This window comes from Peromyscus californicus, unplaced genomic scaffold (genome assembly GCF_007827085.1).
Source record: "Peromyscus californicus insignis strain IS unplaced genomic scaffold, ASM782708v3 Scaffold_6__1_contigs__length_162567912, whole genome shotgun sequence".
Lineage (NCBI taxonomy): Eukaryota > Metazoa > Chordata > Mammalia > Rodentia > Cricetidae > Peromyscus > Peromyscus californicus.
Window position 1 is genome coordinate 137,533,868 of NW_026294584.1, and position 23,827 is coordinate 137,557,694.

General features: G+C 47.0%; 1 protein-coding gene, 1 long non-coding RNA gene and 1 other non-coding gene across 4 annotated transcripts in view; 2 read left to right on the forward strand and 1 right to left on the reverse strand.

Annotated features, from left to right (window-relative positions):
• The window catches only part of LOC128098383 (solute carrier family 2, facilitated glucose transporter member 3), a 64,488-nt gene that overhangs the window by 33,057 nt on the left and 7,604 nt on the right, over positions 1 to 23,827 (reverse strand). The window lies entirely within an intron of this gene.
• Positions 385 to 22,891, forward strand: LOC128098384 (uncharacterized). Its single transcript, XR_008214225.1, has 3 exons — positions 385 to 1,535; positions 19,273 to 19,484; positions 21,130 to 22,891. It is a non-coding gene; the product is annotated as an uncharacterized LOC128098384 (long non-coding RNA).
• LOC128100273 (U6 spliceosomal RNA) lies at positions 15,721 to 15,826 on the forward strand. Its single transcript, XR_008214774.1, has one exon. It is a non-coding gene; the product is annotated as a U6 spliceosomal RNA (small nuclear RNA).

Sequence of the window (23,827 nt, forward strand, 5' to 3'; positions counted from 1 at the left end):
GGCTATCTGGGTTCGGCCAGGCCTGCGTGCTCCTTTGGTTTTTACTTAGGAACAAGCACAAAGACCCATCACCCAAATCCTAGTAGTCACCATGACATTCTGCTGTCATCCATGTTATTACGGAGAAGAAAACCTGGGGCTGGATTAGAGAGGTGATTGAAGAAAGACCGGCTGATGGCTTGTGTTTGGGTCTCCATCTACCTTCGCTCTGTGTTCACTTTCTTTTTTTTTTTTTTTTTTTTTTCGAGACAGGGTTTCTCTGTGTAGCTTTGCGCCTTTCCTGGGACTCACTTGGTAGCCCAGGCTGGCCTCGAACTCACAGAAATCCGCCTGGCTCTGCCTCCCGAGTGCTGGGATTAAAGGCGTGCGCCACCACCGCCCGGCCCGTGTTCACTTTCTATGCCACCCCTTAAAGGCGGCAGGAAGAATGCATAGAAACACCAAAAATCAATGTAGACCAGAGAGCTGTTGAAGACAGCCCAGGGCCAAAGTGTACAGGATCGCACAGAAAACGGGAAGTCTCATTTTCTAATGGGTAACAACAGTCCCTTTCAGACTGGACAAGTGGACGTCTCAAAAGTTAGGGGTAAAAACTGAAGCCCGAAGGTTATCACCATCATCCTTCATGAACTTTAGTGATGCAAACAGGATGTGGACCTTTAGCAAAGCGAGAAACACCTAGAGAAATCCCCCCCACCATTCCACCACCATTACATTACATTATTAGGCTGGGGTTTTGGTCTTTTTTGGTGGTTGTTTTGGTCGACAGTGTCTCACGTAGCACACGCTGGCTTTAACCTCCCTCTGTAACCAAACCTGGCCACAGGTTTCTGATTCTCCTGCCTTCACTTCCCAAGTGCTGGGATTACAGGTGGCTGCCACCCCTCCTGGTTTTATGTGGTTCTGGGGATTAAACGCATAGCCTCCGGTATTCTACCAGCTGAGCTACATCCCAGTCCCAGATGTATTTAAAGAATAACACGCTCGGATTTTCTAATGCCAATCTACAACATGCCAGATAATGTCCTGTGGCTGGTGATATGCTAAACATGTCTGTCTAAAGTCCTAAAATGGGACGAAGGGCTAAACGCATGCAGACAGCGCTCGCGTGCTTCCTTGGTAAGAGAAAAAAGGTAAAAGCCATAGAGTAATGCATTTACGGCCAGAGGTTAGGAGGGAGGCAGGCTTTTACTTATGATTTTTTTCGACCACGACGCACGCCTGCATCACTTGTAGCACGCAACACGAACCCGGATTTGCTTGGAACTGTGTCTGCATTTCCTGGCTGAGGTGCCCACTGAAGCCTTGTTCACCGCGGGCGGGGCTCTGCGCATGCTCACACACCTCTGCCCCTTCCCAGGCCCACCCCTTCCCGCTCTTCCTGGTGGTCTGCAGCCCACCCGATCTTTTACTTCTAAACTCTCCCTTCGCCTTTCCGGGTCCGTTTCTGTCCTTTTATCTCCCCCTCGGCCATTTCAACCCAGAATGTCTGAAGGTGGAGACCAAGGACAGAAGCAAAATTAAGCGCGATGCGCGTGAGTCAGGGAGCGGGGGAGGGAGGCAGGTCCAGGCACTCGAGGACCGCGGGGGCTGCAGGGCGCCGTGCCACCACGCACGTCCCTCCGCGGGGCGGGGCCGGCCAGCGCCCACCGGACGGGGCCGAGAAAGTGCCGTAGTCAGGAATCCGCGGCACCTCTGGGGAGTCTAAATAAGTTAAGCAGTCTGCCTTGAGGGCAGTGGCCAATCCCCACCTGCTCCTTGTCAGCTCCAGGCAGGGCCGTCTCCCAACCCGCCCCACCTACGGCTGCACAGCTCCGCAGCCCCAGACTCTCCGTCTTCGTGCGTGCGTCACAACGATCACGTCTCCACGCAGCCTGATTCTTTTTATTTTAGTCAGCTTTACAGATACAGTGTGTGCAACAGCATTCACCCATTTATGGTGTTCGGGTAGATGACTTATTTTTGATGCCTATAGTCCCCCGTCCCGGTCCTCATCCCAACCCCCAACGCATTAGCGTGCAGATTTGCTCCTCAGAACGTCGCTCTGCAGCCCGGTGCCCGCAGCAGGTACTCCGGCATTGTTTGGTTGCATTCGAGCGATGGTAGGCTTTTGTAACGGCCCCAGCAGGAGAAGATAATCCGGGAGAGATGCGCGACCCTCCCCTCGGCTATCAGCCTACTGAAACAATGGACCAAAGAATTAAACTTTCCTCAGGGATTCCCAAACCGTTGAGGGTAGAGGTGGGGTGCTGATGCCCTGGTGCGGAGGGTGAGGGGTGGCGCGCGGGGGTGGGAGGGGGTGGGGGGCGATGGGACCGGAGACTTGCCTTCCGGGAAAGATTTCACAGGGCTTTGACAACTTTATCACACCCATATTTCCTGGCTTTTGTTTCATCATTTCTATAAAACTTACACACCGTCACAGAAATGTCCCTGTCTTGGACAAGCCATACATAAATCCATTTTCCTTTAAAAATGTGCTTCCTAATTTCTTTTAAGATGTATGTTATGTATAAAGCAGCTGGGCATGGTGATGCAAGCATTTAATCCCAGTACCCCGAAGACAGAAGCAGGAGGATCTCTGAGTTTGAGGCTAGCTTGGTCTATATAGTGAATTACAGGACAGCCAGAGTTACATATTGGGATTCTGTCTTAAAAAATTAGAACAAAAGAAGTAACAGGTTTAAGAATCTAAATGTCACCTCCTGTGACACTTTTTCACTGTCACTTTTAAATACTAAGTATTTCTTATGTCGCAAACACGGTTAACGCAAAAGGTAGGAAACCATTTGAAACAAGACAGGGCTATAAGCGTGTTCCTTCTGCACAGTCTGCTCCCCTCCCCCACACCGTTTTCAGACCCTAAGTGGGTCCACTGACTAATCCTTCCTGAGAGGTAATTGTTTTCTTTCTTCCTGAGGAAAGCTGCAGGGAAAAGAAACACTTGAAACTCAATTACTGACGAGGAGAAAGCCAGGTGCCAATGAAGAATTTCCCGAAGGCCTGGGAGGGGGCAGCTGAGGGTGGGAACCAAGGGTCCAGGCCTGGTTTTAAAAACCAGGGACTACAAGTCTGATGGTGTGGCTGTAAATAACAGCTGGAAGGCTCCCCTTTGGGCAGGATGGGCAGAATGGGAACTCCTGCAATAGACTCATAAAAGAGAATGTCAGCTCGGACCAATGAGCTTAGTGAAAGACGGGAAAGCGGGCTACTGAGAACAGTAGATCTGCCCTCTCCCAAAGGAGTGCTGTGTGTTGGAGCGGGTAGAGGTGGGGGGAGGGGTGGGGGTGGGGGGAAACCAGTCTAAGAGAAGGACACAATGATGACACCTAGGAAGGCCATGGAGGTGTATGCCTCCCGGCACCTGGGAAGCAGAGGGGCGGGGGGCCTGGACTGCACAAGAGTTATCAGGGCAGCCGTAGTTATACAGTGAGACAGAAGGACAGACAGACAGAAGAAAAACAACCCACTAGATTTGTTGCAATTTGGATGCCAACCTGGCCTCTTCCTGAAGCTGTGATGAAGGGTTTCCAGTTCCTCTTTCTGCCCATTGCTCAAGAGCCAGAGCTAGCTCATCACCCCTAGAAGGAGGGACATCTAGAGCTGCTCCTTTCAGTGGCTCTCAGCCTTCCTAACGCTGCGACCTCTTAATACAGTTCCTCATGTTGCGGTGGCCCGCAACCATGAAATGATTTTGTTGCTACTTCATGACTGTAATTTTGCTACTGTTATCAATCATAATGTAAATATCTGATATGCAGGATATCTGACATGGGAGCCCCGCGGGGGCCTAGATTCAGTTTGAGAAGCGCTGCTGAGACGGTCGGTCACAGAAGTCTAGTAGTTGCTGGGGCTGTTGGAACTAAAACTTTCAGGACAAATACTTTGCTAGTAATGCTCCACTTTGAGGGTGAGTGCTTCCATTTTTACTGAAATACACATGCAATAATGCTGGTAAAAAATGCACTCATTTTAAGTATACAGCAGGATGGATGGATGATCTCTTCTCTAGTATTCACCTGTATAACCACTGCTAGTCAATATCTGGATTCCAGAACATTTCTACACCCCACAACCTCAGCCCCTGGTTCCTGTGCCAGTCCCAGACTGTAACCTCTCTTAGAGGAAAGCACTCAGGAGAAAGAGTGCTCCCGCCCCTCCTCTCTGTTTTTGTTCGTTTGTTTGTTTTAGATAGGGTCTTGTTTTGTAGCCCACATAGTCTGTAACTTCCTATGCTTACCCTCAAACTCAAAATCCTCCTGCCTCAGCATTCCAAGTGTTAGCGTGCTTCAGAGTGTTGATTAGAGGCATGCACCAAGGGGCCTGCGCTCATTGTGTTTATGTATACACACTATTATTAAGGGCTAGAATGTTTTTCATTGAATAGGCATCTTTAAATATTATATGCTATGCTTAATTCCTTGTTGTTCCTAGTATCCTACTCATGGATACACGTAAGTTTATCCATTCTCTCATTGATATACACATTATTATCATTGTTATTTATTCAGCAGGACTGGAAACTGATGCAGAGACGTGTATGCTGGGCAAACAGTTATGGAGCAATGTGCCTAGCCTTTGGGGTAGACTGTTGTTGGTTCTACTTCTGAACAACGTATATTTCTTGTCACCTGTCAAATAGATGAATGTTTTGCTCCTAGGAGTGGGATGGCTAAATTGCTGTTCTTTGTTAGTAAATAACCTCTCTGTCTGTCTCCCTCCCTTCTCTTTTTTTGCAGTGCTCAGGATTAAACCCAAGTGTCCCACATGTTAGGCAAGCAGTTTGTTACGGAGCTATATTCCCAGCCCAAATGATAAATTCTAAACAAAAATAAGCAAGCTACAGAGTGTATGTGTACAGGGTTTTGGTTTTATTCTTTTGAGACAGAGGCTCACTCTGTAGCCCAGACTGGCCTCGAACTCACAGCAATCTGTTGGCTTCTGCCTCTTGAGCGCTAGATTAAAGGCGTTGTTGCGCCAGGTGTGCGCCACACACCCAGGTCATGTTGTTGTTTTCTAATTTATCTGTATGTGCCTGTGTGAGTTATGTGCACCATGTGCATGCAGCTGCCTGAGGAGGCCAGAAGAAGGTGTCAGAAAGTACAGGGAACGGAGTCCAGATCCCCCCACCCCACACCCCACCCCACCGGAAGTAAATGCTCTTTCCCACTGAGTCTTCTCTGCAGCTTCTCCCCTCCATTAGCTGTGTTGTGGTTTTGTTGGTTTGGTTTGGTTTTTTGAGACAGGGTTTCTCTGTGTAACAATGCTGGCCGTCCTGGAACTCGCTTTGTAGACCAGGCTGCAACAAACTGTTTTAAATACATGGACATTATTGCAGTTGTCTCCGAACACTGGCTGTATGTGGAGTAGGTGGCATTTTTCTGCATTCCTACAAAGGTGCAGAAACAAAGCCAGAGGATTGTCAGTGCCCATTTGAAAGTCAAAAGATTAATACATTGTGAATTGAGACTAGAACCCATCTCCTGCTTCTCTCAAATGCATGTTCTGTTCTTTCTGTCTCACTGGCCTTGTGTCAATGGCCAGGTCACTCAGCCACCTGCTTTGCCCAGGACTGTGCCGTTTTAACACTGACAGGCGCTGGGCAGAACTACATGGTTGGTCACTTTATACACAGGGCAGTGGCCAAAGGGGCGCAAGGCTTGGATATAAAAACCCAAAGCAAGGTTGGGGTGGTAATGCATGTCTGTACTCCAGCGCTGTCTCTGCAGGCCGAGGACAGTGGGTTTGAGCCTGGTTACACTGTTAGACCTCCCCTCAAAACCAAAACAAAATGAAAACCTAACCAATTGGGCTCATTCCTACTCTTTCATTCCCCAAGGAAAAGATACTGAAAGTCAGGAAGTTGCACCACCCACACACTAATGCCTTGCGTACCCAGAGCACTCAGCGCTACAGATCCATCATCATCCAGCCTACTGCTCACTCAGACCATGCTCCAGGGACCAGCCTCTCTCGGGAGCACATTAGAAACGCAAACTCAAGCTGCTCATTCCCCAGACTTAAGGAAATTCAGTAGAATTCTGGATTAGTGGCTCACCAGGTTGTGGGGGAAGGCAGTGGGAAATAGGTCAAGTCTGAGGGACAGGTGACTTAGCCATTTTCCCTTTACAGATGTGCAGTCCTCATGCGGCTTCACAGAGAAGCCCTGTCTCGAAAAACCAAACCAACCAAACCAAAAAGATTTCTAGGGAGAATGACTGTGACGTCAGACAAGTGCTGCCCCTACATGAAGTAAATCTTACTCTTGGGGGAAAAAAAAGCTTATTAAAAATCTCTTTCTGGATTTATTTATTCTGGAAATATTTCCTGGTTGGTAGACATGCTTTTGCTTCTCTTTCTGTTGTGACTGTGATCAAATCCAATTTCTATTTTGTTTTTTCCCTTTCTAATGCCATCTCGAATATGCTTCATGTACTACTTAAATTTTATGGTGCTTAAGCCCAGCAGTGGTGGTGGTGGTGGTGTGCACATCTTTCATTCCGGCACTTGGGAGGCTGAGGCAGGTGGATCTCTGAGTTTGAGGCCATACTGGTTGGTGTACAGAGTGAGTTCTAGGACAGAGAGGACCCAGAGAAACCCCGTCTCGAAAAACCAAATAATTTTAAAAAAATGATGGTGTCTAAAACTATTAGAGGGAAAATATATCAAAAAGAAAACCTTACAAATCTTGAGACAATCACTTATTCTACGGTGTACCAGAATGGTCCAGCAGGTAAATGTGCTTGCTCCCAAGCATGATGACACCAGGTCTGTCCCCAGGACGCACATGGTGGAAGGAGAGGACCGATTCCTGCAAGTCATCCGCTGATATCCACACTCATACTGCAGGTGTGCACACATGCTTACACACACAATTACAAATAATAAATAAGTGCTAAAAAAAATTTCAGATGAAGAACTAAAAACCGAGAGAGAGAAACAGGATCTGTGTAATTTTGCTGTCATCAACAGGCTTAGTTTTAACCCTGTTCCAGGACTCAATCCAAATGGTCGTCTTCCAACGCCAGCCCAGCTCCTCTTTGCCCATCCTTTCTAGCCCACTCTTCTTTCCTTCCCCTATTTCCCCAGGAGAGGCGTTGCCATGGGGATCGTGTCGTCATAGTAAGCCAGCTGGCAGAGAAAAGCTGTAACAGAAGCTAAATGAGAAAGAGTGGAGGGTGCAGAAGAAACGGGCTGTGACACGGAGTAAGACTGGAGAACTCCTTGAAGTGACAGAAGGTCACAACACACACAATGGGATAGAGACACTGCCCGCAGTGACAACAGAACAGTCCAGGTGGGAGATGACCCTGGGGCCTGGAATATGCGGGCCACAGTCAGGTGAGCTGGATTCTGCTGGAGTCTGCTGGATTCTGCAGAAAACAGCTGGAGATAGATGAGGGTTCAGAACAGGGTCAGTTCCTAGGAAGTGTTTATCTGACCTCATCTGCCTCCTGAACTCTGCCTCTTTCCAAGGAAAATACAGTGGGCAGTTAGAGAAGTCTTCACTTCTGTATCAGCTTCCACTTCCTTTTCTAGCCCTGCCGCCTTTTAACACAGAGGGAAACCTCCCTAAGACAATGAAAGGCTAAGAGCACTTCCCTTAGGCATACCCTTGTGCCCTTTGTTTTAGTTGAGATGGGGAATCACTATGCAGCCCTGGCTGGCCTAGAACTCACAGAGATTTGTCTGCCTCTGTCTCCTGAGTGGTGGGATAATAGGTGTGACAGGAGGAACCCTTTGGTCTTTGCTTCTCTTTTGGTGGTCCTGGGGATGAACCCTGGCTTCATGCGTGCTGGGCAAGCACTCAGACTCGGTTGTTCTCTCTTCAATGTCCGAACCTCAGAACCTTCCCAGTTCTCTTTGTGGTCCCCTCCCCATGTTGTCCAGGCTCTACACCTGACAGCTGTCACCTTCTCCTTTCTATGGCTCTGTTTCCCTGAGCTTGTCCCCCAGCTCTACTCGGAAGTGTTGCGTGTTCCAGTTCCACACTCAGGCGCAGAATAACTACAGTTTACATGTTTCCCCTCTTCACAGCCACCACATACATTCTTAGTCCTGATGTGCCAAACCTGTCACTTCATCTGGTGTGCTTTGCTCAATTACAATGTCTCCTGCTGGGCACACACCTCTAATCCCAGTACTCAGAAATTAGATGCAGGAGGATCTCTGTGAGTTGGAGGTCAGCCTGGTCTACAGAGCATGTTACAGGCCAGGATGACATATGACATTCATCTCTCTCTCTCTCTCTCTCTCTCTCTCTCTCTCTGTGTGTGTGTGTGTGTGTGTGTGTGTGTGTGTGTGTGTGTGTGTGCATGAATGTGTGTGCTGGGATGGAACCCAGGGCCTTGTGCATGCTCAGTGCGCCCTACCACCGAGCTCCACACCCCAACCTCCGTGCTTTTCTAAGTTTGCCTTCCCATTGCTTCCCTTGACCCCAGCCCTGAGGCCCAGAGACATTGCTTCACTCCATACTCTAGACATTATTTCTGTAAGAAGATTCTCTAGACAGAGACCAGCATGTCTGCTTCAATGGCCCTTACTTCTTCTTTTAGAGCAAAAATCAGGTTGAGAGTCAGCAAACCAGACACATCCCTGTGGCATTGACACTGACTTGCTGCTCTGCAGACTATGCTGGAAAAAAAACAAAAACAAAAACAAAAAACGCCCAAAGAAGCAAATTGAATAACCTGTCTCGGCTCTCGAGAGGGTGAGCTTACAGACCAAGGAAAAGGACTCCATTCTCTGCAGTCTGAAGGTCTGGCAAAGACACTGTTTATACAATTTATACAAATAGCAATTTATGCAGGTAAACTGAGCCCTGGGAAGCAGGGCTTGTACTGTACATTTCAAGCTAGCAGTGGTGGCTCATGCCTTCAGTCCCAACAGAGGCAGGTGGATCTCTGTGAGTTCGAGGTCAGCCTGGTCTACAGAGTGAGTTCCAGGACAGCCAGAGCTTCACAGAGAAACCGTCTCAGAAAACAAAACAAAACAAAACAACAACAACAAAATTGTACATTTCAACTATTAAATAGGTATTTATTTATTCTTTCAAACACATACTTGGAATTTCTAAATTGCTGGAAGCTTTCTCTGGTTCATGTGTATGCCCAGTACTTATAGACATACCCTCTGACTATGAGGTTAAAGATACTGGGGGAGACATTCCCCCCATTAGTTTTGGGTAGGAACACAGTTGGAATTTGGAAAATGGAAAGCATTTGAAAAGACCCACCTAGTTTTCTGAGTTAACACTGTAAAGAATTTCGTCTCCTCTTTACTCTTTCATCTCCAGCAGGACCTGGCTGTTCCAGGTGCCCTGGGAACACAGCTGTTTTCTTGTCTCTGGGTGACTCTTTGATCCTGACAGCTGCCGTCAATACCACAGCCCCAGGAAAAGACTGACACGTTCCCACCGTGGAGGACGTGCGGGAGCAGCATTCCTCTGGGTCTCTCTGGGTCTCTCACGCTCGCTCTACCTCTGTGCCAGGAGGAGCAGCCGGTGGTTTCTGCCCCACCTGTCTCACCAATGGCTAACTAGTGATGGAGCCACATTCTAACACAGCCGCGCACCTTGCCTTACCGGGGCGCCTCGAAGATAAGACAGAGCTCCGGCTTAGCTTGTGTTTACCTGATATTAAGAGAGACAAAAGTAGCAGTATTTACCTTCTTTAAAAAAAAAAAAAAAAATGACCTTTCTCCTGGAAAGAATGAGTGAAGCGTGGAAAAGCAGCTAAGGCCAGGAAGGGCCGGCGATGTGATAGATAAGTGATCGTTTAGTTTGCCTAAATGCTGCTGTGTGAAGATGCTGACCACACTGATGACAGGGCGCTGCTAATGTTCTAAAAATTAGGGAGATGACAATAAGACGAAAACGAACGTTCTATGTGACACAGAGTCTCGCATATCCCAGGCTGCCTTGGAATTTGAGATTCTCTTGACCCAGCTTACCAAATGCTGTTACTATGCCCAGCTTCCAAAACCTAAAGTGGAAAATGTAATGCCTCACTATTTTTCCACTATGATCTAGAAAGATTACTAATAGACAGTTGGGTCCACCAAAAGGGAAGAGTGGTGATTGGTGGGAAGCAGAACTACTTTATTAGTATTAAGCAGAACTATTTATTAAGCTTAAAGCATGACAGAGTGCTTCCTACAGAGCTGACAAGAGGAGGAGGGCACTGTAGTCCAGTATTCCACGCGACACACTGGGGATGCTTCGGGCTGGATAATTGTTACGTGCAAGCTTTTGAATGTGGCCTCCACTCACTAGAATTCTTCTGTTTTTCTTTGTGGGAGTGCTGTGTATTGAACCCATGGTTTCAGGTATGCTAGGCAAGCACCCTACCACTCAGTCCATTCGATGTGTTGTTAACACTCTCTTCAGTGTGGTGAGGGCAACCAAACTATCTTGAGAAACTGCCAAATGCCGGGGTCCTCTGGAGGAGCAGCCAGTGCCCTCTCTCACCGAGCCATCTCTCCCAACGCCGCTTGCTTTGCTGCACAGGGAATTCTTCTCATCCGAATCACCTTCTAACTGGGTAGTTCCCACACATACTACACTTCATTGTTCTGTGCTCATTATCCTCCTTACCATTCAGGATAAGATTCTGTTCATTATCCCCATTTCTGCATTGAATTTCTCCATTCTGGATCATCTTTCCTCTCCAGTCAATGCATTCTTTACTTTTTCCTCTCAGACTACTTATTTGTGTCTTCTTCCTCCTTCCTTCTCAGAAGCCAACTGGGAAAAGGTCCCAAGTCACCAAAGGTGCAAAAAGGGTAGCCATGGAAAGAGGCCCATTTCCCACCACTGGAGTCTCCTGGTCCACCTCACAGCCCCCACAGGACTGCTTAGGCTACAGTCCAGTCACCCGGAGTGGTGAAGCCTGCTGCCCGTGGAGCCTAATGGACTTCTGTCCTGAAGTACCCTGAGTCTTCTTATACTTCCCATAATGGTTTCTGTCCTTCAGAGTGAGCTACACTCTGACTTTCCAGTCTTCTCCTCTTCTGCATCAACGCCTTTCAGAGCCGCCAGGGGTCTGTACAGATCAGGCTTCTCCATGCAAATTGCATGCCTTCTATGACTGATATTATAAGATATTAATCTTTGCTATAGTTGGAATTCTTTTGTTGCAATGATTACTGTCCTCCTATGATAAATAACATCCTTGCATAAAGGTTTCACTGAAAAAAAACATGGACGTTCCTGCCCTTGGAGGAAATAAGTTAGCCACAAAAGGGAATGAGAAGGATGCTGGTCCTTGCTCCTGATATTTCAAGCTTGATTATGTTGAGGACTTTCCTGGAGGTACAAGGTAAACCTGGCTTTTGACAAATAGAACCGGGCCAGCAGCTTCTCAGGAGGGCTCTGTAAGCAAACCGCTCACTCTAAAGTCCCAACTCTATTTTCTTCTTATCTTCTAGTGAAGAGATAACAAGACTCTAGATAGTCCTGCTGCAGCATTCCAAGCTTATCTTAGCTGCATTCAGCAGCACAGTTGTGAGCTACAATTAAAGGATGAGAGAGGTACTCTGACCTCCTCATCCTTCTCCCCTTAGGCTACCAAGGTGGTAGTTACGGGCTTTAATAATAATTTCCAAAGGAAACAGCCTTTTCGCCCACAGGTTCAAGCATTCTTCCCCCCCTACATTCCATTGCAATCCTTTGTTTGTTTTCTTTTTGTTTTTTTCAAGACAGTGTCCCTCTACGTGGCCTTTGCTGTCTTGGAACACACTCTGTAGACCAGATTGTCCTGGAACTGATAGAGATCACCTGCCTCTGCCTCCTGAGGACTGGGAGTAAAGGCATGCACCACTACGCCCAGATCATTTCAATCTTTCTCAGGACATTTCAGTAGCAAAAGACATCAAGGAGCAGTGCCCCCCCTTGGTGAGAATCCAGTCTCCATCACCTAAACTTCCTGAGCCCCCTAGCTTCATTTGGTTTCACTAGGGGGGTCTTCATTTTCTCAAGGTCTGGTCACTTATTTGCTACTCTTGTTTTTGACTGGACTCAGAAGCAGAGGCTCTCAGCAAGAAAACCAAACAACAACACCAGCAACACCAAACCAACCAACCAACCAATCAAACAAACAAACAAAAAATTCCAGATGGTTCAGTGGTTAAGAGCACTGGCTGCTCTTCCAGAGGACCCGGGTTCAATTCCCAGCAACCACATAGCAGCTCACAACTGTCTGTGACTCTAGTTGTAAGGATTCTGACGTCCCAGCCTAAAAAGCGGGTGGGCCCTCTGTGCCCCCCTTCTCTTTCCACTCTTTCCTTCTGTCTGTCCTCTCTCTTTCTCCACCCCCCCTCCCAATAAAGCTCTAAAAAGTTAACCATGGCTTGTGATTCTTCCGATCAGCACTCTCCTCCGAAGGCATGGCCACAGCAGGTGACGGCCAGCCACGAGCAACACCATTTAACCAACACTAGTTCCAGGGGATCTGACGTCCTCACACAGATACACATACAGGCAAAACACCAATGCACACAAAATAAAAACAAATTTAAAAAAAAAATCTGGTAAAATGTATGCAACAAATATGACAAATATTCAATCATTTTATACACACACACACACAAATAGAAGAAGAAGAGGAGATTTAAATATTTAGGAGACTGGGGAAATAGCTCAGTGGATAGTGTCCATTGCACAAGCGTGAGGATCAGCGTTAGGTCCTCAGCATCCATAATTGCCACCTGTAATCCCGGCACCTGGGAGACAGAGACAGGAGATTCCTAGAGCACACTGGCTAGCTAGGCTAGCTGAATCAGTGGGCTCTGGGCTCAGCCAGAGACCCTGCCTCAATATATAAGGTAAAGAACAATCAATGAACCCACTTTGTCAACCTCTGGCCTTCACACACATGCACATACATGTGTACCGCCACACATATGAACTCACATATAGGCACACATGCATATATGTGTACTTGCACATATATGTATACTCCCACATGTGTGAACCACACACCACCAAACATATACTCATGCAAAAAAAAGATTTAGATTTTCATATATTTTAACCACAAGTTCTACAAACTATTGCTGTAATACACACAGATAAAAGTACTAAGATGGCCACCACACCATAATGTCGCAGAGGAAATCTGGAAACAACCTGATCCCGGGGTGGGTGGGGTGGGGGGTGGGGGGTGGGATGGGGGCGGGGGTGTATTTGTTTTAAAGGTGTTGCTTACACCTCACCTTGCACATCTCATTCCTCTTCCTTTATTTCCTGTATTTACACAGTGGTATTTTTAACTCTTCGGGCTCATCAAACTCTTGGGCACCAGGGCTCCATTTACGTTTCCTCTGCCCAGAAAGCCCCCTTCTCCCATGGCTAGCATATTCTTTTTAGATGCCAGCTGCAATGTCAGTGTGGAGAAAGGCCTTCCTAACTACTCATGCGGAGGTCTCTGTTAATTTGATGTAAAGTGATTACTGTCTTCTTTAATATTGAGTATTGTGCCTGAGAGAAGGCAGTCCCTTAGGAGGGCAGCCATGCACAGAACACGATGGACCCATTAAAACAATGAATATAACTACATTATCGATTTAAAAGTATATCTAGCTCATATCTTTTCACTGTGCGTTTTCTTAAACTGATAAGAACAGTCACAACACAAATATCAACCAAAAGGCCAAAAGTCTGTACATTTTAGAGTAACAAGGGCATTGTGGAATGTGTAGTATAACAGGTTAATACTCCATGGTGAACCAGTGGCCTCAATATAGAAGGTAAAGAACAATTGAGAAATGCCTCATTTGTCAACCTCTGACCTCTATACACATGCACACACATGTGCTCATGTACCTGTATCCACACAGTTAGAAAGGTGATTCGTTCTTTCTAACTCTAGGTGCCCTGCCGAACACTGGGGGAGAACAAAGAGAAATAAAGGAATCAACACACGCCCCACAGGAGGATTACGATTAGTCCTACAATAGAGCTGTTAGGGGAAAAAAAAAAAAAGGCTTACACTCACAGAGTCAGTGTTCCTGGGAGTTGAAAAGAAGAGAAGGCAGGAACATTTGAGTCATGCCTTATGGGGTGTACCATGAGGCAAACCCCTAAAAAACAGTCAGCTGTGGTGGTACAGGCCTGTAATCCCAGCACTTGGGAGGTAGAGGCAGGAGGATCAAGAGTTCAGGACAAGTTTGAGACTAGCTGGGGCTACACGAGACCCTGTATCAAAAAGGAAAAGAGATGGGCCCCGAGTGAAGGTGCTTGCCAGCAAGCCTGACACCCTGAGCGCAATCCCTGGACTCATATGGTGGAAGGAGAGAACCAGGAAAAAACACATTTCACAAACAAAAACCAGTCACACGCTTAAGACAGTGCAGGGGTAGTTTGTGATACCAGATTAGATAGACTTGAGTAAGGAGGGAAATTAAGACAAACTATATAATTTCCTTCCTTTGCTGGCTTATGGGAGGGGGTGTACATGCCACAACCTCCGTGCAGAGGTCAGAGGACAGCGTGTGAGAGCTGGTTCTCTTCTTCTACCATGTGGGTCCTAGAGCTCCAACTCAGGTTGTTGTGCCACTTAGCAGCAAGTGTCCTTTCCTGCGGAGCCATCTTGCCAGCTCCCTATTATTTTTACTTGGTGTTTGTTGTTTACACAGGAGATTTATACGACATATAAACTAATTTGAAGACACTGAATAGGGCTGCAGCCTGTCTGAGTGTGATCACAACAGAGCTTGTGAATGGTACCCCTGGAGCTGAACAGGACTGAGTCCTTGGAGTTCAGCATGGCGGATGTGCAGGAAAGGCATTGTCAATCAGGAGGGCCGTGAGCGGTAGTGTTTCAAGAGCAGTTTGCCAAGTAGGTATGTATCCAAAGCCCTGCAGGCTCAGTAGCAGTTACTCCCGACTACGACGACGGAGCGGGGTGGGAGGGAGAAAACAGCTTTCTGGGCTGCAGGGCGGCGAGGGCAGGAGCTTGCTGGACTGACAGGACACTGTGCTTTTTGATCCACCATAAAAGGCTGAGAGATAAGAAGGGGAGATTTATTACAAATGGCCGGCCGAGCCAGGTATGGCAGGAGGAGCATTTGGACTTTGTCTGATCACTAAGATATCTAGCAGGTTAACCCGGCAAGAGTGTGTCCAGATTTGAATTTTAGAAAGATCATTAGTAAGACATGGTGGCACAGGCCTTTAACCCAACTACGCAGGAGGCTGAGGCAGCAGATGTGTCCAGCAGGGACTAGAGTGAGGGCATCAAGACCCTGTCTCAAAATGATAAAAAGAGAAGAAAAATCACTGGATGCTTGGGAGAAACCAGCAAGGAGACGCTTATGAAAAGATGATGATGACCGACTTAAATATTTGACAGGAAATTCAGAATATCAGCTCTCAAAAGTACTTAAAAAGTCTATCTTAGTGACAGCCACGGCAATGCATGCCCTAAGCACTCCTGAGGCATAGGCAGGTGAATCTCTGGGAGTTGGGAGGGTAGCCTCGTCTACATAGTGATTTCCAGGCCAGCTAGGACTACATAGTGAGATTCAGTCTCTAGAAATAAAATAAAATGTAGAATAAAAATACATCAGCTGGGCGGTGGTGGCACACGCCTTTGATCCTAGCACCCGGGAGGCAGAGGCAGGCTGATTTCTATGAATTCAAGGCCAACCTGGTCTACAGAGTGAGTTTCAGGACATCCAGGGCTACATAGAGAAACCTGGTCTCAAAAAAACCAAAACAACATGCTCGCTTCAGCAGCACATAAACTGAAATTGGAAGATACAGAGAAGATTAGCATGGCCCCTGTGCAAGGAAGACAGGCAAATTCGTGACGCGTTCCATATGTTTTTTTAAAAAACCAAAAAACCAAAACAATAACAACAACAAAAAGTATATCTAATTGCAAATCTGCTTTCAAGTAAGTTTTCTTGAGAAGATCACATGATTCCCTTTCCTCATTATAGATGGAAAACCAAAAATGCAGGAGTAGCCATGACAGAGAAGAGAGAGAGAACCTGCCATTGGGGTATTTATTCACTAGACAGTTATCCATCAACCACTATCTACAAGAGTCTCGTGGCACTATTCACCGTGGAATTAAAGAGCAAGATACAGAGAGACAGCAGGAGACAGGGATAGCACGTTCTTAAGGCTTAGAGGGATTGCTAGGCTTCTAAAATGTGCTGTCTGCTCCTGGCAACACGCTGGCTGAGGGGCTGCTGGCCCTCCTGGGGGGACAAACCTGTGGAAAACATCTCAGCAGATCTGCTTGCTGGACTGTTCCGTATCACTTTTCTACTCTTGCTGACCTTTAGCTCAGCCAGGTTGGAGCCACAGATAACACCTTAAAAGAGATTTGGAATGTCTGTGTACTCAAAGGAGGGTGTCCGGGAGAGGGCGTAGACAAGAAGAGTGGGGGAGCAATAAGACCAGATGAGACATAACCAGGAAAGGAAACGCGCTAGTAATATTCAAAGAGTAATAAGTCATTGTGGTTTAGCTACACAATGGTTCCTCTAGCACACTGCAGAAATTGGCTTCCCATGCAACAGCTTCAAATGCCAGAAAGAGTTCGCTGTATAAAGTGCAAGGTCTATTCCAAACTGCATGACCATGGCCAAGTTGCCATTAAGGATTGTGTCTATAAAATGATGGAAGGTATCACATTAATGGGGGAATATTACTATACGCTAAAGTGTTTTGCAGAGTGTAAAGTATGAAGTTGTTATTGCTCTGAATCTCACAAAGTACAGAAGTCTGAAGTCATGGGCAGATTTCCCACACGACATTTCTCTTCAAAGCTAGCTCGGGCAATCCGTGGAGCACCTTTTGACTAGGAAGATGACAGCCTCTCTTGGAAGGGGAGGGACCGCTTTGACGCTCAGCCCAGACGCTGGGCAATCCATCTCTACATTCTTTTGCAGATGTTTATGTCAACTTCAGTTATTGCTTTCTCGATGACTGCTCCCTTTGCTTCCTCAGTGGCTGGCTCAGCAACACTGGGAGTTTAGAAAGAAAGCTGAGCCAAGAAAGCAACATTGAGGCGAGAGAATCTCAAGTTTAAGGCTAACCTAGGCTACATCACGAGTTCAAGGTTAGTCTGGGAGGCTTAGGAATCCCCTACCTCAAAAGAGGCAAGAGAAGCTAGCCTAAGTTTCTGTGGTAGCAGGCTTGGCTGGCATGGACAAAGCTAAGTTTAATCCCCAGTACAAAGCAGAGAAATGAGTTCAAAACAGCCATGAAATATCCTGGCAGCTCCTTGGTCAAGCTGTGGTGACCCCCTAAACAGTCATCAATGCCCTGCTAGCCCATAAATGCTACTTTTTGTTGTTGTTTTTTGAGACAGGGTCTCTCTGTGTAGTCCTGGCTGTCCTGGAACTCACTCTGTAGACCAGGCTGGCCTCGAACTCACAGAGATCTGCCTGCTTCAGCTTCCTGAGTGCTGGGATCAAAGGTGTGCGTCACCACCACCAAGCTGTTACTTTCTTTCTTAAAATTGGTTTTCCTGAGAGTGTGCCTGGCTTGCTCCCATCTCCTCTGTTTCCTTTCCACTTTGTCTCACTCTGGGAGAGAACAGGTTTGTCTCTAACCCACCGTAGCAGGGCATTATGACAGTCAACACAGCACTGACGGACACTGGCGAAGTGGCGGCCCCTTGTTTTTATTCTCTGCTACTCACTGACGTCCCTGTAACACCACTGTCTCCAATGATCCTGTGAGACGTGCAAATTCTCACTTTTTACCCCAGATGTGGTGAGTCAACTCTCCTCATGGGAGGCCCGAGAACCCTGCCATATGCCTTCCAAATGTCTCCCAGGTGTGTGAAAGCTTTAGGAGCATCACCTGGTAAACAAGCTTCAAGTGGATGTTCCACAGCATTATCTGTCTGTTTCAGACTCAAGAAGTTCGAGACCAGCCTGGGCTACAGAGTGAGATCCAGGACAGGCACCAAAACAACACAGAGAAACCCTGTCTCAGAAAAACCAAAAAAAAAAAAGCAAGATGGCTGGGGACTGGAGAGATGGTCAGCGGGTAAAGGTACCTGCTGTGGAAGCATGGCGTCCTGGCTTCCCAGAACCCACATAACGTTAGGAGGAGAGAGAGAACAGACTTCCTAAAGTTGTTGTCTGACCGCCACATATGTAACATAAACAAACAAATGAACACACGGAAGTAAGATGGTTAGCACAGAAACATCTATTAACAGTAATATTTGAAATGAAAAGGAAGTCAGGCTTTTCCCAGACAGAAGTCTATTAACTCATGGGCTTGCCCAGGAACCATTGTGTTCGTAGCTCTGTAAGCTGGAATGTACCATCTCTTCTCCCAAGATTTTTACCCCCCCTCCCCATCGTCGTGAAAGCCTACAATGGCCTTTATGTATGACAGTTTAGTTGGGGAGTTAGTGCAGGCTGGAGTCTTATGTAGTTTCTTCAGCCCCAGCCAGAAGCTTCTTTGCACACAGGTCCCCCTAGAAACCCTGTTCCCCAGAAAAGCACCTCTTCCTACTTTGTACGAAGGCACTGCACCCTCTTCTGGCCTTGTGAGCAACGAGCATGCACTTGGCACACAAGCATGCATGTGGTCAAAACACCCCCACATAGAAAATGAATAAGAAGAAAACATGCCAACTTAAAAATGCATGAGGGGGTTCTAGAAAACCAAGAAAAAGGCAGGCAGAAGTTTCGCCGTCTCAAAGATCCCCTGTTCCTACTTTTTCTTTCAGTGATGCTGTGTCTGCTCTCCATCCTATACTGCAGCTTGCAAGTCTCTGCTTTCCATTTGGGTCTTCCCTTTAGGCACCGAGGCTACTTTACCTTCCTTTAAACACAGATAATGAAATAAAACAGTTTATCTTAGCATCTGTTGCGGTTTGGATAGGAAGTGTAACCTAAAGGCTCATGTGTTAGAAGGTTTGGCTGAGAGCTAACAGGCCTTTGGGAAGAATCGGGGTGGGGGTGGGATCTGACCTTCTCAGTGGACAGATGGATTCACAGTTTGGTAGTGACATGAATCGTGGAGGGTGGAGAGCAGAGGAGGGCCTAGTTGCAGGCATTCCTTTGAAGGATAAATAATTCCCTGGACCTGTCTTCTCTCTCAGCCACCGTCCTCCATCCCATGCTTCCGGCACAACAGCATGCCTCATCACAGCTTGGCCCCAAAACAATGGAACCAATCCAATGGACCGCAATCCGGAGCCGTGAGAGAATAAATCCTTCCTCACTTCAGTTGTTTTCTCGATATTTTGTCACGACTAAAGGGTGACTAATCCAGCATGTGTGGTATGATTTCAGCTTCAAGCCCTGGCTCAGCTCTGATGGACATCATCTGTTGAACATCTCGGAAGGGTTGAACCGCCCATTGAGTCATCTGTGGGCCATCCAAACCGAGGAACCATTACAGTATGTTTTCCCTAGTGGATCTGTGGTCAGCACCTGAACTCAGGGGCGCCGTGCTCTGAGGGCCTTCTCCTTCACGCCTCTCATCAGGGCTGTGTCAAAGCCAGGTAGGCCAACCCTAATTCTCAGTGACCCACCACCTCTGGCTTCACAGGTAAAGTTTGTCCTTGTCTTTAAACCTCCAACTCGGACTCACAAGTGTCAGAACCTGATAGACCTTTCTAATTCTAAAGCCCAAACCTCCCCCCACCCATCCCCCTCCATCCCCAGGCCTTTCCTTTCACTCCCTCCCTAGCCATTCCCTAAACATTCTCAAGTGGATTCTCTTCTCCCTAGGGCTTTGTCTTCTAGGCCTAGTTAAAAACAGTTCACAAGGCTCTGGTCTCCCCTCACTTAGGTGAATTCTGGGTCATGAAAGCAGTCAGTACTGGGAGCTGCAGAGATCTACACCGCCACCTGGTGGCCGGCTGTTAAATAGGTCTCGTGATACCTAGGATGCTACTGGCTGGTATCCTAGCAACAGGCCCTGGAGGCGGATGGTCGTGGGCAGACCAGGACAGCTCCTTCAAAAACAGCATTTTCGCCGGGCGGTGGTGGCGCACGCCTTTAATCCCAGCACTCGGGAGGCAGAGCCAGGCGGATCTCTGTGAGTTCGAGGCCAGCCTGGACTACCAAGTGAGTTCCAGGAAAGGCGCAAAGCTACACAGAGAAACCCTGTCTCGAAAAACCAAAAAAAAAAAGAAAAAAAAAAAAAAAAAAAACAGCATTTTCCCTGCCTGGGATTGTCTTATCCTTACACGGGTTTTTTCCCCGTCAGAATTCTTTAATTCTTTCCTTTCCCGGGGACTGAGCCCACAGGGTTTTTTCCCCGTCAGAATTCTTTAATGCTTTCCTTTCCCGGGGACTGAGCCCACAGCTTCACCCATGCTAAGCAAGGTCACACTCATCATCCTGGAGCAGGCCCAGCCCTTTCACTCTTTTCTCTCTGCTAAATCTCCAAGATCTCTTCTTCCTTTTTGATCTCAGCTGATAACCCAACTTATTAGTTCACTGAGAAAACAGAAGCAAAATAAGAGAAACCCTCCATCTTCACTATAACATCTTTTGGTTCTAATTCGACATACACTCTCAGCTTCCTGTCAAACAGATAAACTGTCACCTGTTCCAACGGAGTCACACCTTCCCTAGATAGCTGGGCCCCTCTTCCTCTTATCTACCCAAAAATTCTGTCTGGAAAATAACTCCTTTCTGGAATCAAAGCTTCTTTTTCTAATGAATCTATCTATCTATCTATCTATCTATCTATCTATCTATCTATCTATCTATCTATCTATCTGTATATATTTATCTTTTTGATTTTTGAGACAGGGGTTCTCTGTGTAGCTTTGGAGCCTGTCCTGGAACTCACTTTGTAGATCAGGCTGGCCTCAGAGATCTGCCTGCTTCTGCATCCCGAGTGCTGAGCTAAAGGCATGCACCACTATCATTGGGCTTATGAATCCATATTCTAAGACCTTTTAAGAATGACTTGTCTGAGGGCCATAGAATTCAGAAATATTTTGTGTGGCAGTGAAAAGCTGGTGGCCTTACAGCCTGTAAGATCAAGTGCGGTGCTGAGTCCTAAGATGCATTAAAGAATCTCTACTGTGCACAGTTCCTTCGCGAGGATCAAAGCAGGAATTCTTCTCTTGCTCCCGTCCCTCTAGACAGACCCTGGATCTGTTCTTCTTTATTTGTCTAATTATTTTGCAGTGCCAAGGATGGACCCTGAGCTCCCCAAACACTGGACAAGTGCTCCGCCATTGAGGCGTTGAAGCAAAATGACTCCATTCCTTCGGTCGTCCTCTGTTGTCACACCTCTGCCAAGATCACCAGCAAGCCCCACCTTAACAAGTCCAGTAACGGTCACCTCTCTGTTCTTCTTTCTCAGCCACCCATAAGTCTCGCTGCTTAGCTGTATTTTGTTTGGTTTTAAGATAGGGTCTGAAGTAGCCCAAGCTGGCCTCAAACTTGCTATGTAGCTGAGGATGACCTTGATCTCTCTGCTTCCACCTTCCCAGTCCTGAATAGCTGGTGTGTGCACCACCCTCTGTTACCTGGTGCTGGGGGATCTCTCATTTGGGCCTCACCTCTGGGCTGCAGATCTATTTCTTCACCCAGAAGTCTATCAGGAGTCAGACCGGAGAGCTCTGGGATCTTGCCTTATTCTATTCTCTCTGGTCCTTTCTCCAGGTTCCCCCCTGGGAATGGCCACCCCAACAGAGGAGTCAGTCCAACATCTGGATAACCTCTGCCCCCTTGTCCAGTCCATGAGCACATCCTTCCTACGGAAGCTTCCCTTCCCCTAGTCCAGCCACGCCGGCTCAAGTCATCTTCTCTCTACCCTGTGGGTCCTAGGGTGACTCATCTCTTTCCTCGTTTGCCTTCACATAGTCTGTTCTGCAAACAACAGCCAGAGTGATCTCTTAGAGACATAAATCCCGCCTCAATTTTCCCCTCGACAACACTCCTCCTTGGACTGTCTATCATATTTAGATCAGAAACGTAGCTAACATCTCGGTGGGCCGCAGGTCTACGGGATCCATTTCCCACGGCTCCTCTTGATGCACCACAGTCACCTGTTCGCGGTGTTTGTTTAGTCTAGGGCAGTGCTTTTCAACCTGTGTGTGGGTCGCTTGACCCCGAGGGTTACGTATCAGATACCCCGCATATCAGATATTTACAATTCATAACAAACAAAACGTTTCACCTAGCGAAATTACAGTTATAAAGTAGCAACTTTATATATACGGGGTCGCCACAGCACGAGAAACTGCATTAAAGGGTTGCAGCGTGAGGAAGGTTGAGGACCACTGCTCTAGGGCCTTGCGTGTGCCAGGCAAGCATTCCACCACTAAGCTACATCCCTAGCCCTCCTTATGCTTCTAGTTGTGACACAGGGTCTCAAATGTAACTCCAGCTCCAGGGCATCCAATGACCCTTTCTGAGGGTACTTGCATGTACATGACATATATATATATACACACACACACATGTACACACACCGTCACAGCTCCTTTGAGATGCAGCTCACACATCACACAAAGTGCACAGTGCAGTGGTTTTTTAGTATATTTGAGTGGTGCAACAACCTTTCTTTCTTTTTTTTTTTTTTTAAATTTATTTATTTATTATGTATACAGAAGAGGGCGCCAGATCTCATTACAGATGGTTGTGAGCTACCATGTGGTTGCTGGGAATTGAACTCAGGACCTCTGGAAGTGCAGTCAGTGCTCTTATCCTCTGAGCCATCTCTCCAGCCCCCAATCTTTCTTTTTTAAACATTGTGTGTGTGTGTGTGTGTGTGTGTGTGTGTGTGTGTGTGTGTGTGTGTGTTCTGTGCTCGAGAGCCTCAGCACACATGTGGAGGTCAGAGGACAACTTTCTGGAATTGGTCCTCTCCTACCACCATGTGGGTTCTGAGCATCAGTGGCACATGTCCTTACCCACTGAGCCATCTTGGGGCACAACCTGTATTTTACTTTTTTTTTTTTTTTTTTTGGTTTTTCGAGACAGGGTTTCTCTGAGTAGCTTTGCGCCTTTCCTGGGACTCACTTGGTAGCCCAGGCTGGCCTCGAACTCACAGAGATCCGCCTGCCTCTGCCTCCCGAGTGCTGGGATTAAAGGCGTGCGCCACCACCGCCCGGCTTTATTTTACTTTTTTTTTTGAGACAAAGTCTCACTACATAGCCCTGGCTGGCCCCGTTGACTTCTGCGTTTGCTGTTCAGTTTCACCTGTTCTGATAGATAAGGCTTCAGTGTATGGTAGTCATGATCATTCCTTACACAATACATCTGACTGCTCTTGAGGCCTTAGCATTCAGAGCTGCTCAACAGTGGTAACCAAGACTACATGCCCCACAGAGCATAATACATACACTCCCAGGATCTACACATTAGACTGTGTTGACTCCGGCTACAGTCTGAGAAGCATTTATACCCCAGGATCTTTACACTGTTCCTTTTGTATGCATACCTTCAGATTGCCTCATAGCTGACTCCTGGACATTGTTTCGGCTCAAATTCTTCCTAAAAAGGCTTTCCCCAACCAGACCATAGTATCAGAATGAGCAAATTCCCTTCACTCCTTCCTTCTCTCCATTTCCTATATTGTTCTCTTGACTTATTTTCCATCTTAGACTTTCTCATGTCCTGAACTAGAATTTAAATTCTGTGAAGACAGTTCCAGGCATCAGTAGTGCCTGTCACATAAACGAATGAAAAGAAAAAAAGGAAAAAGAAAGAAAAAAAGGAAGAGGAAAGAAGAAAAAGAAAAAAGAAAACAATTGAAAGAAATGAGTCCAGGAAACAAGAAAAAATTAAAAAAAAAAAAAACAAAACAAATAAAAAACAACCCTCCATGGTTTTAATAGAGGAAAGCAGCCTGAATAAAAGAACAGAACGGGGCTGG